This window comes from Lathyrus oleraceus, chromosome 7 (assembly GCF_024323335.1).
Source record: "Lathyrus oleraceus cultivar Zhongwan6 chromosome 7, CAAS_Psat_ZW6_1.0, whole genome shotgun sequence".
Lineage (NCBI taxonomy): Eukaryota > Viridiplantae > Streptophyta > Magnoliopsida > Fabales > Fabaceae > Lathyrus > Lathyrus oleraceus.
The window spans coordinates 419,511,909-419,525,405 of record NC_066585.1 but is presented as its reverse complement, the minus strand read 5'-3'; the positions used below and the strand labels follow the sequence as shown (position 1 = coordinate 419,525,405).

The 13,497-nt window shown below is 35.9% G+C and overlaps 1 long non-coding RNA gene across 1 annotated transcript in view; it reads right to left on the bottom strand.

Moving 5' to 3' along the window:
• Positions 1-5,248: 5,248 nt before the first annotated feature.
• Positions 5,249-13,497, bottom strand: part of LOC127105195 (uncharacterized) — a 92,232-nt gene continuing 83,983 nt past the window's right edge. The window contains exon 3 of the long non-coding RNA XR_007794919.1: positions 5,249-5,736. This is a non-coding gene — a long non-coding RNA (uncharacterized LOC127105195). The remainder of the gene's footprint in view (positions 5,737-13,497) is intronic.

The following is a 13,497-nucleotide window of genomic DNA, read 5'->3' as shown; positions in this document are numbered from 1 at the left end:
TGTGTTGGCTTGGTTCTGAGGCATTTATCTCACTTGAATTGTTTTTAATCACGAGCGTGCATTGTAATTACCTTTCCTGTGGCGCATTGACTCAATACCACAATGGAACGCGCGTTGGTGGCCACTTGATCTGCCACCTCGATTAATTAGGGAGATCAAGTGGTCCATGTTTTTTTTCTGATTATTTGAATTTTATTTTAATTGCTTTATTGTCATTAATTCATATTAATTTTAATATTGATCCAAAAAATATGAGAGTTTCACCAAAAATTTCCAAATATCTTCCTCTTTCATATTCTGAATTAAAATTATTTTCTGGATCATTATTAATATTTTTCATGATTTAATTGATTTTTAATTTGTTTTTAATTGTTTAAAAATACTTTTAAGTCTTTTAAAATTCTGAAAGTTTTTCTCCGAGGTCCTTTGACCTTGTTCGACCTATGATAAATCTCATGGTCATTTCTTTGATGTTTTGATGAGGTTTTAGGAATTGGACAGACCATATTTAATTTAAATGCCTTATTTTAGTATAAATGCAAAATAATTTTGTTGATCAATTGTGATGACTTGTTTATGTTTAACTACTGTTGTTGGGCCTTGGTCAAGGTTGATTTGACTTTGTTGAGTTAATATCATTGGATTTAGGGAATTGATGGAATGTACATTCCATCTCCCAAAATGAATGGATGATATTAATTTTGTAAAAGTCCTCCCTTGATCAATTTGTGTTTTGATCCATTCCCCTCCCACTTCATCTCATTCCCCTTCTTCATTCATTCATTTCATTTGGCCTATGATGTCTCAAGATCCTAAAGTTAGTAGATTGAAAAATTAGCACGAGTATGGATGATATTAGACCACCCCTTTTGCATATTCTTTTTGTGTGTGGTATGTTTCATGAGCATAGTCCATTATAATATGTCTCTAACATGCATTAACACCAAAATTCTATTGCCCGACCTCAAATAGTTGTGACTTCTACATAAGTCCAATTACGATTGCTTAACATAGCGCTAAATTTGTGATACAAAAGGCATGGCATTTTAGTTAGTGAGATTGTAAGTCTCCCCTCTTTCATGGTATTGTGTGGAAACTTGGCTTTCTTTCCTTCCTTTGGAAGATGTTTTGGCTCAAGAATTCATGCTTGTGATAAGTGGGTTGAGTGTTCTCCAAACAATGTCTAAAAATGAAAAGTAAAAACAAAACAATACTAACTTCTAACCTATTAACTACTATCTTTTAATTTCAAGCCTTTTACTTTAGTGCCATTTAATTCTAGCTCTTATACATTTGCCATTGTTCATATCATTCTAATTGTTTATGTTAATGAAATTTTCATTTTGTCCACTTGGACCATATTGTGTGATACATTTTGTTTGTGTATACTTTGTTCATTTGTGTGGTCTTTGACCATTAATGTACATAATAACAACAAAAAACCTTAAAAAACTTTTGTGTGAACTGTTGGGTTGATCTTGGACAAATGGACTTAAAACTTAGGCAACACTCATATGCTAAAGGACTTGGCCAATGCCAACTTATTAAGAAATCAAGTTCTTTCAATTTGAAACTTCATCTGATACATCATTCAAGATCTCTCTAAGTTCATCTGCAACATGATCATTGTGAAGCTGTTATTTTGAACCTGTGACTTGTGAAATTCATCTGTTACATGGGCTACCTTGAAGAAGATCATGGAATTGATAAGCTTGGATGTGCCCATCTTTATTTGATGCCTTGCTCTTAAAGATAATATAATTGTGCATTTTGTGTGTTGCTTGATTCTAAAAGTCCAAGGGAATTCTGGGTTTCTATTGACATTCTTGTCTATTGATTTGCTACCCATTTGGTCAGATCTTTTCAACTCTAAAATTTTAATTTTGTACATAGGATAGTCTCTTCATCTTCTCCTCACTTCTTTAATTTAAAAATCTCTCCCTTTTTTTCAAAACCTTCTTTTATTGAACTTATTTTTTTCTAAACTTTGACACCTTTTTGCAAAAAAGATAGAAACTTTGGTCTTATGCCATTGCATTTTCAAACTTCTTTTCTTAAATTAAACTTGTAGATAAACTTAATTATACTTGACTTAAACTTTCAAAAATCCAAAAAATAACTAACTCATTCAAACCATTTTTAGGCCTTTGTGCCTTTGAAACATAATTTTTGTTAAAAGCAATGCATCCACTTTAAAATTTGTATCACGAACTACGAGGTTTTGATCCCTCATTTTTATGTTGGTACGTAGGCACAAGTCCGAAGGTCTTGTCAAACACAAAAATATAATTAATGAATTCTTTTCTCATCCCCCCATTCTGTTTATTTATAAACATCACTTTATACCAAATACATATGCACACAAAAAGGGCTCCCTAGGAGTACCTAGGACACTTTGGGTGCTAACACCTTCCCTCTGTGTAACCAACCCCCTTACTTGTAATCTCTGACATTTTATTGATTTTGATTTGAGAACTTCTTACTTTTGGGTTTTGTTCGTACTTTTTCCCTTTTCCCTTGGAAACAATAAAAGTGCGGTGGCGACTCTGGTTATTTGATCTTTAGCTTATCCATAGCTTGATGATCATGAATTTACCGCTACATTATCATTGGAATTGTGAGAGATCTATGCGCACTGGTGTGAGTTTTTGTTTTATATGTTTTCTTTCCCTCACTAGCCTCATATTTAGAAGATTTTGGCAATCTTGAAGGTGATTGTCTTCTCTTGTCAAATACTTTAGGATTAGGTTCCCGCAAGGGATACATTTTTTAGATGTTTTGTGTACTTGATTAGAATCTCATGTATCCTTTTTCAAGAAATTATGGAGACTACTAGTTATATTTTGTAACATATGTGTTAGAAATTAATTTATGGTATAAATATTTTAGGTGGTTAGGGTGGGTCTTGGTGTTAATTGCGTAGTTAGACACGTTTTAGATTTTTTGGTCACTAAGAGGTAGTTCTAGGGTTAAAGCTAGTTAGATTTTGGAATGACACTCTATGGTTTATAACATATGAAAATCCTAAAATGGTCTCATTTTCTCAAGTAAAACAATGATTATGGAAGAAATAATAGATATGATTATCTTCTCCTCTTGGAAGTGATATCTTGGTAATACTTTTGATTCCTCTTTCACTTTCTTTGAGGGCCTAGTAGAATCTATCATAAGCATGAAGAAATAGTTGCTTAAGGATATGACTACCAGGATTATGGAGTTTTGTTTTTTTTTATTGGAAAAGTTATTTTTCAGTTTTCTTATAAATGTTGGCCTCCGACTGGTTATAATCTCTAGACCTTTGTGTTGGTTGCTTCCAGTCTTTTCACCATTTCTTAGGGATTTTCGTCTTGTTGTTGCTTGCACAATTTTGTCCAAGATATATTTACTATATATGTTATTATAATCCTTTATTGGGTTGTTTTCTTTTATTTTTGTCGTGAGCACGCGCGCGCGCGAGCACACGCGCGCACACACACACACACACACACACACACATATATATATATATATATATATATATATATATATATATATATATGTATATATATATATGTATATATATATATATATATATATATATATATATATATATATATATGTATATATATATATATAGAATACTTATGACCTCATCTAATAATTTAGTGATAAAAAATCAAAATTCATTCACACGAACACTATCAATATCTTCCAATAATTTCAGCACACCCCAAAAATCATTTTTATTCAACCCTAGAAAACCCATTCAAAAAACCCAAAATCAACACATTTATCATCAAACATCGAAAACCCATTCAACACATTTTTCTTTGAGGTGTGGTCCATATATAACTCAATAATTTTCCCATAAACTAGGACTATTAGAGATAATTTCAAAGAAACCTTTGTATTTCAAACAATCACTGGATTGTGTTGATTCCGAATCAGTAAGAAACAACGAACAATAAGATTAAACATCACCTATAGAAAAAATGACTATTAACACGCATGATATTTATTGATGAATCTAAATGAACATAAATTTTGAAGAGTCACATTGGTGTGGTTGTGAAGAAGAGGTTCTAGAGAGGGTTAAAATAGAGATTTGAGTTAGGGCGAGGTGGAAGGAATCCAAAATCAAGAATTAAGAGGATTTAGAGAGTAGGAGGAGATTAAATGTGTGTGAGATGGATCACTATAAAATGGAGATTTAGGTTAGCCTGAGGTGGGTCACTTTGAAATATTTACGAGTTCAAATTATGCAATTTTCTTAGGTATTTAATTTATTTATTTTAAATTTGACGAATAAAATGAAGAAGATATTCAAAATCTAGAAATCTTCTTTTGGTGATCAATTTATTCATCTCTAAATTGGTCACAAAGTTGAATGTTATGTGTCAGGGAAAATTGATGGTGTTAATTACATTTGAATGAAAAGGAAAAACACAATACATTTTGAAAAGTTTAAGAATGTAAATGGTTTTTTTAAAAACAATTATAATAAAACAAACCCAAATACAAAATACATAAAAAATGGTATTAATCCAATTAAAAAATAGGTTTAAAAAAACAAAAAGAGAATGTTATTTTACAGTCATCTTTTTCTAAAAATCCTGTTATATTTCACTCTACAATGTAGTGCCTATTTAGGATCTTTTGGATGATGTTGTGCATGAAATTGCTTGCAAAATATAGTTTTAGGAAAAAAAATTCTAAGTTCAAAATCATAATGTCACAAAAACGTTATGTCATAGTTTGTAGATTGTCCATATTTTTGAGATAGTGAATAAACTTCATTGCCCCACCTGGCACATACTTGGACTGTCTAAGGATTATATATCAGATTTCCAACGGTATATACTTATGGAAAGTCTCAATTATTTCAAACAAAATTACAGTGCTATTTTGATATTGTCATGCACATGGTTTCCAAAAAGAATTTATATTGGTTTTTCATTGGTAAGAACTCTTGAAATCTAAATCTATCTTTAAAGATAACTTTTCTGAGAGCTTTCTCAATGTTTTTTCAATCAACAAATGAACTTAGTTGGCATACTAATCGCTTTGAATAATCCTCAATTTACCAATCCATTAAAACTGATAATCACATATCTTGAGTAGATAACATATATCTAACACCATTTTCGATGCCATAATTGAGATACAAAATAAAAGCAACAATTTATTTCATAGAGCTAATAAATATATCCAATAGTTAAACATACATGGACAATATTAACATAAACAAAGTTTCTAATAGTCACCCAAATCATTTTGGCATAAATTAAAATAGGTATAAGAAGTTTATAGATGAACAGGGAAAACCTTAAGAAACAGGCCTACGACACAATGGGCATGTGTTAGAGTTGCGGAGCCACCTTATTATACAATCTTGATGATACATATGACAGCAAGGTCTAGGCAATTGAATCACTTCTAACCCAACAGGAAATTCTTCAAGACATATGGTGCAAGTAATGCTGTTTCCAGAGCCTGATTCTCCTTCGCCAATCCTAATTCTTCTTACCCTCCGATTGTTGGAATTTTCACGAAAAATCATGTGGTCATTTTGAGTATAAATGCGCATGTCCCAATCCTCATTAAGAAAAGGTGGTTGGTTGTTGTCACCTCTCCTATGACGATACATTTCATAGACACGCCTGGTAGCATTCCACCGAAAAGTCAAAATTATACTATCATTATCCACTTCTCCTTCGACACGTTGTTGGTCCATGGCTATTCTTCCTTGAAGTGATTCTTGCACTATTGATGAAAAAACAATAATAAGTAAAAAAATGTGAACTGGATTTATTTCAATATGCTCAATGAGGTAGAACATATATAGTTGTTTTACACATGCCTTTTGATCCTTGTCAGTAAACAATTTTTTAGTCCTTACAAAATATATGTCACTTATTTTTTTTGGTCTCTGATCTTTTGTTGTAGATCTTGCATAATTCATTTATATTGAAATTAATCGGTATAATATGTAAACTAATGGAATTTAGTCCCTCAAATATTGTAGTGTCATAAGGACTAAAGAAACAACATTATAATGCTTTATCCGTATCTTCATTCAAAATCTTAAGGCATTAGGTATATGAGTCTACTCGATTATATATCTCATATTTTATCCATTCATTTCTAATATGAATTAAACAACCACACCCGAAATTAAGAATTCCCCCTTAAATGTGTGTTTATACATACTCGATTATTCCCCCTTAAATGTGTGTTTATACATCTTGTTCGGCAGTTTGAAGGAGTGTCGAGAGCGACAATGGGTCAATGGCCCATGAAACCACAAGAGAGATAGAGAAATTGAGATACTCCACATATCCATTTAAAACTTAAGATCTTAGGTGTATGCATCACCTTTCTTAGATATCCTATCTTTTTCCCATTCATAGACAGTATGGTACTTAAATCCTCACACTTGAACTCAACAATCTCTCCTACAAGTATAAGTATCCCAATTTTGTAGAAGGATACCAAATTGAGTATGGGAAAGCACAGAGAAAAAATAGTAGATCAATGTTCCCAAATTATAAAAGAGAAAGACACTACACCTCTATCCCAAATCTTAAGGTATTGGATATATAAGTCAATTCTCTTGTATATCCAATTTTTTTTACATTCAAAATTGATGTGGAACTAACTACTAACACTTTAACCTAAAAATTACATTCATCATAACCTCATCTCTAAGACTGAATCACACATTGAATCAATTAAACCACCAATTATCAATAAGAAAAATCATTGAGATTGTGTTGAAGATATGATCCTAGGGAGAAAGGGTAACTAGAAATCTGAGAGTAGAATCTTAAAAAGTATTATAGTGTAAAATCATATATGAATTTTTCACAATGAGTTTATAGAAAAAAATATTACCTTATACAATTTTTTTTGATAGTATTATTTACGCACACAATTATATTCATTTTAATAAGATCTTAAACTTGAATATCATCAATGCATACGATTTTAAAATTTAGGAAAATCACTATCAGTATAGTTGCAAAAAAGTTTCAGAGGCGATCACACTAAATTTGATCAATTGCATATTTAATGTAAAATGAATAAAATAGATTTAATCCCTTACCTAGCCTTTTCCTGAAATCGACAACGATGATGTTCGTCCTTCCTTTGAGTGTTAAGACGAAACTGTTGAAATCGAAAATATTGATGTCTATCCTTTTTGAGTGCTAAGATGAAATTGTTGAATACCAATAAAAAGAATTTAGCTTTAGAGGTAAAGGGGTATACAATAAAAGAAATTTATTTTCTAATGGGTGTGTTGCCACACGTCATCTCAACTTTTTTCCCGAGAAATAGAGATAAGTGAAATATAAGAAACGAAAAGAGAAAACAAGATTATGAATTGCTTACGAACTCGAAGTTTTGATTTCTACTATTCATAATCACTATAATCCTTTTCAATGGAAAGAGGATGAGGAAGTGTGGTCAAGGTATGAATTTCTCAAATATAATTTTGTTTGAAAGGAACGAATTATGAAGAGGGGAGAAAATTACACGTGTATAGAAAAAAAAGACTAACAAATAACAATTTATGTTTGGTAGATAACTTGTCACCTCTTTCTTAATTCACTTTTTATCATGGGAAAACATTTAAAGATCGCATTAGTATATGGAAGACGAATGCTCGGCTAGAACGAGGTGAACACATGATGTCTGATTATTTAGGGAACAAAACATGTATGCACCCGATTATCCCTTTTTTGGCCGACTATAACTACGAAATTTAAACGCTATTATTTTTATGTCTTTTTTGTGGAAGACGAAATCTTGAGTTAAAACGAAACGTACGTCCCATGTTCGATTATTCGGGGAATAAAAGGGTGTACATCTGATTATTACTTTTTCAACCATATTTATTTATCCGAGTCAAAAATATTTTTAAAATAAAGTAAAAATAGTTTAGAAAGAGAAAAAAATGATAAATAAATAAATAAATAAATAAATTAAAAGGAGGGGTGCAATTCCTAAAACAAGGGTGTAATTGAGTTTTTTTAAGAGTCAATGGGCTTTTGAGCCCAATTGTCCAAAAATAATAAACAAAATGTAAAAACAACAACAATAATGCTATCACAACACACGACTATATCAACATCACTAAATATTACTTCAACTTTACAAAAAAAATATCATGAAATCTTACAATAAAACTGGGAGAGTGGGTATCATTAGGTTTTGCATGTGGGTTTAGATGTGCATGAATGTGTAGAACAATGCCTTGAATGTTTAATCACTTAGTTTCCGAAATGGGTACCATAGGATTTAGGGTTTTCTGAAATTGGACTGTTATCAAGGAAGAACACAGAACCCGTAGGCATTCCCTAGCACTTCGCTAAGCGAACCTGTAGCGAAGCAGTAGCGATCATAACAGTAGTTGGTTTTTCTGTTTGCTCTCTAATCTGTTTTGTGTTTGTTGTGACATGTTTTCTATTGCATCCGTGCACTGTTTACCTGACGCGGTTGTTGTTATGGTTCTTTTTGTTTGGTGCAACTCATGATTACACCCCATCTTGTTATTCTAACTTGTTTGTTGAGTTTTTGTGAGGGCTCACATGACTCTTGAAGAGATAGCTTGTTTGGTATTCCACTTTATTTGTGGGATACCATTTGGAGATTTATTCTGATTGCTTTGCTGACTTGCTTTCTTTAATGGTGCTAGATTGAGAGATCTTTGGGTTTCTTGCTTCTTTAGTTATTGTTACTTCGGATCTTTATCCGTGTGGTAGCTCTCTTGATCCCTTTTACATCTTTCAGCATTTTACCGCTTTCTTAGCTGGAAGACCTCGATAGGAGGCAATGTTTTGTGTGTTTACTTTTGTGCCCAAAGACCTCCGAGAGGAGGCACCAATGCTAAAGACCTCCATGAAGAGGCAATTGACGGATAAAAGGGATTAGTAGTCAATCCCCCGTTATTCAGTGTGTCGTTCTTTATGCTCGCACTACGTGTCGATGCTTCAGAACAAAAGCCCAAGATCTTTTGTCCGGTTAGTCAGTGGAGAGGGTTCCATCTTTCAGAATCCCCACGCTTTGTCATGAGCTCACCCTGTCCAGGGTTAAGAGCTATGAGGTCTTATCCTCATTACCCTTTTGATCTGCTCACCCTGACGTTCAATGTCAGTGGTTAAGGGCCCACTTAATTACCTTTCCATGGCTTGTTTGTCGAGGTTGATATGACCCCTCTTGACTAAAGCCCTACCCATGTATGTTTGAACCCCCTTGTTGGTGCGTTTACTTTATGCTATATGTTTTTGTGTGGTGTGATCGTCTCCCCATAGGACTGCTAGGCTTCATATAGTCTCTCGTTTGCTTGTCAATTAAGCTAGCACGGTTCCTTCGTCTAGGACTTCCTTTTTTGCATGAGCATTCCTAAAAACACGAACAAACTCTTTGATTTTCTTTTCTTAAGAACACGTTAACTCCTTCTACTATAGGTCAGTAAGTCTCCAAAGGTCGAGCATCCGGTAGATTGCGTAGTAACGTCGTTCACCTAAAAAACACAAAACAAACAAAATAGGCTAGCCGAGCTACGGTGCTCTGATTCTCAATCCTTCTTGAGATACGTATGCAGCAGGGTAGGGCCTGTGCGAGCAATAACTCTTTCTTTTCCCTACTTTGATTTTCTCTCTTTCACATCGCATATAGGACTTTTTATACACACACTTTAGACATAAATAGAAAACGTGGATCCTATAGACTACCACAGACGTGAAGGGGTGCGATAACCTTCCCTTCACGTAACCGGCCCCCTTACTCAGTTTTCTTTGGTTCGAGACTTTGTTTTATCCGTTCCCTCTTGGTTATGCAGTACTACCTTTCCCTTCTTTTGGGATAAAAGTACATAGCTGGCGACTCTACTCTTTTTTCCGCGCCACTCTTTTTCGCGTTTGTACTTGGATTCGGGAAATCCGGGGAGCGACAACTGGCGACTCTGCTGGGGACTTCTTTTCCCTAGTGGGCCTTTCCTAGCGTTTGTTTGTTTATTGTCTATTGTGTGTTATTTATTTACTGCTTCGCATACTTATCTGCTTGCATTGCATCCTATGCGCGCTTTACTGTTTCATGCATACTGTGTTGGCTGTGTTTCTGTTTCGCTGTTGGGTGGGATTCACAAGAGGTAAAAGGCCCAATACACAGGCTATGAGTGAACTTTAGGACACCTAAGAATAGAGTGATTCATGGGAAGCGGGTGGTATGGCGCCACTTAGCGGAACATGGTATCACGAGCAAATCAGATTCTGATGGGGTATTATCGTTGCATACACCTGGTGCGCATATGATGATATTCTTGAAAGGATTGTTTATCCTGCGTTTCTCTTGACCTTACCCTGGCCTAGATTACACCCATGAGTGGGGAGGGAATGAATCATTTACAGGTACTGATGGTGACTTGTTCTGATGGTGACTTGTCCTGTTGGTGACTTTTGTTTGGTTCTTGTTGGTGACCGTTGGTTCTGAAGTATGGGTTCTAAGCTGATGATTGTATTCTATGGTTCCCGGTTCCGAATTCATGCTGAAGCTCTGATCCTGTGCCTCGTGATACACAACCAACCAGCCATTGTTTCATCATTTTGCATCATAGCATGTTCATTTTCAAAAAAAAACAATGCATAAAAAAAAAGTTAACCCGCATATGCATATCATTTTTCAGGTTTATCCATGATAAAACATAGCATACGCATCATACACATATCATTCCTGCATCATTACAGGTGTTCTTGAAGATGATTTCTCATTCTGGTTCCTGTTTGTGGCAGAACTGCTGAGTATCGTCTGCACCATTACGCAACAAGGCAGAATCAACAGAAGACCATGGATCCATTTCAAGCAGACCTAGCAGAGATGAGGACCAACATGACCCAATTCATGAGTATGATGCAAGGGGTAGTGCAAGGGCAAGAGGAACTCCGAGCCTTGGTCCAGAGACAAGAAACTGTGATTCCCCCTGTCGGTCAGAATCCGCCAGAAGGGACCCCTGTCAATGACGCTGCTGTTACCAACCCTGTCAACAACTATGCTAATGGTGAATTGCGTGGTATTAGGATCGATGGACAACCCATCATTACAGAGGCTGCTAATGCTCGAGCGGCACGTGCTCCAGTTCACCATCCTTCTCATTTGGTTGACAAGCAAGAAGATCTGTTCACTATTCCCAATGATGATGATGAATTTGGAAAGGCGGAAGAGAGAGATAGAAAGGTTAACGCCCTTGCTGAAAAAATTTGCGCCAGGGAGTGCCAGAATTCTTTGGGCTTTGATGTTACTAACATGGGTTTAGTTGATGGGTTGAGGATCCCGTACAAGTTCAAAGCACCATCTTTCGACAAGTACAATGGCACTTCTTGTCCCCGAACTCATGTGCAAGCTTACTACTGGAAGATATTCGCTTATACTGATGATGAAAAAATGTGGATGTACTTTTTCCAAGACAGCTTGTCTGGAGCCTCTTTGGATTGGTACATGGACTTGAAAAAGGAATCTGTCAGAAGCTGGAGAGAGTTAGGTGAAGCTTTTCTGAGGCAGTACAAGCATAACATGGACATGGCTCCGAGCAGAACCCAGTTGTAGAGTTTGTTTCAAAAGACTGGTGAGAGTTTCAAGGAATACGCCCAGAGGTGGCGTGAACTAGCTGCAAGAGTGCAACCTCCGATGTTGGAGAGAGAATTGACTGATATGTTCATTGGAACCCTGCAAGGTGTATTCATGGATCGTATGGGAAGTTGCCCATTTGGTAGTTTTTCGGATGTTGTGATTTACGGAGAAAGAACTGAAAGTCTTATCAAAGCGGGAAAAATCCAAGACCCTGGTTCTTCAAGTTCTTCAAGTTCTAAGAAACCATTTTCAGGGGAAACCAGAAAGAGAGAGGGTGAGACAAATGCTATACATAATCAGCGAAATGGAAACAGAGGACAACAATACCGTCAAGTTGCTACTGTGACTATTCCAGCAACCCAACCTCAACAACCACAAAGAGGACAACCACCACAACAACAACAACAACGCCAATTCCAACCAAGACAAAGAATGCAAGATCGTCATTTTGATCTGTTGCCAATGACTTATGCTGAATTACTCCCTGAACTGCTCAAGTTAAAGTTTGTTGAACTTCGCACTATGGCTCCATTAACAAGGATTCCCGCTGGTTATGATGCTAATGTCCGTTGTGATTTTCGTTCTGGTGCACCAGGGCACCACATCGAGAATTGTCGGGCTTTTCACCATAAAGTCAAGATCTGATTGATGCCAAGACGATTAACTTTGCTCCTACTCCGAATGTAGTGAATAATACTATGCCTTAGCATGGAGGACCCAGAGTAAACGTTGTGGAAGATGGGGAAATTTGAACTTGGTAGTCGATATTAATGATGTTCAGACTTCGTTGTTTGTGGTGAAGGAACGTCTGCTTAGAGGGGGAGTATTCCCGGGATGTGACAAGAATTGTTCAAATTGTGGTAATCATGAAAACGGATGTGTGAAATTGAAAGAAAGTATCCAGGAATTGATGAATGAAGGTTGCTTACAGTTTGATCGAGTAGTGAAAGACCGTGAAGAGGTATCGACTGTTACCATTTACTTTACGCCGTCAGAAGGTCCTGTACATGCTCCAAGAACTATTAGTGCGCCTGTGACTATTGGTACTCCTGTGACCGTAGCTACGCCCGTGACCATATCTGCTCCGATGACTGTTGGTGTTCCCGTGATTGTTAATACCCCAGTAAGTATCGGTACCCCTACCACCATTGCTGCTTCTAGTGGAAGACTTTTCGAGAATAGTAGAGCAATTCTGTGGCAATATGACAATGCTTTTTGCAGAAATAGAAGACCAGAGAATCAGACCAGATCAGTAAATCATACTCCAGTGACGATTGGTTCATCAAATAAGACTCCAGTAACAGTTGGTTCGGCTGTGGGTAATGTGGGAGGACCCGGAGGATTTACGAGAAGTGGTCGTTTGTTTGCACCACAGGTTCCGAAGGATAACAATGCTGAGGCTCTTGCTAGAACAAAAGGAAAACAAGTTGCAGTTGAAGAAGAACCAGTGCGAAAGGAAGTGCCCGAGGGTTCTTTTGAGGAGGACGTGGAGGAATTTATGAGAATTATCAAGAAAAGTGATTACAAGATCGTGGATCAGTTGAACCAGACACCGTCAAAAATCTCTATTCTCTCTCTGTTGATGTGTTCCGAGGCACATCGTAACACCCTTTTGAAAATATTGAATATGGCTTATGTGCCTCAAGAGATTTCTGTTAACCAGCTTGAAGGTGTTATTGCAAATGTTAACACGAGACATGGTTTGGGATTCACGGATCTAGACTTGACACCTGAGGGTCGCAATCACAATAGAGCTCTACATATCACGATGGAATGCAAAGGCGCCGTTTTGTCGCATGTTTTGGTTGATACCAGTTCTTCTTTGAATGTGCTGCCCAAAAAGGCTCTGAGTAAGCTTGATGCCGAAGGGGTTGTTCTCACACCAAGTGA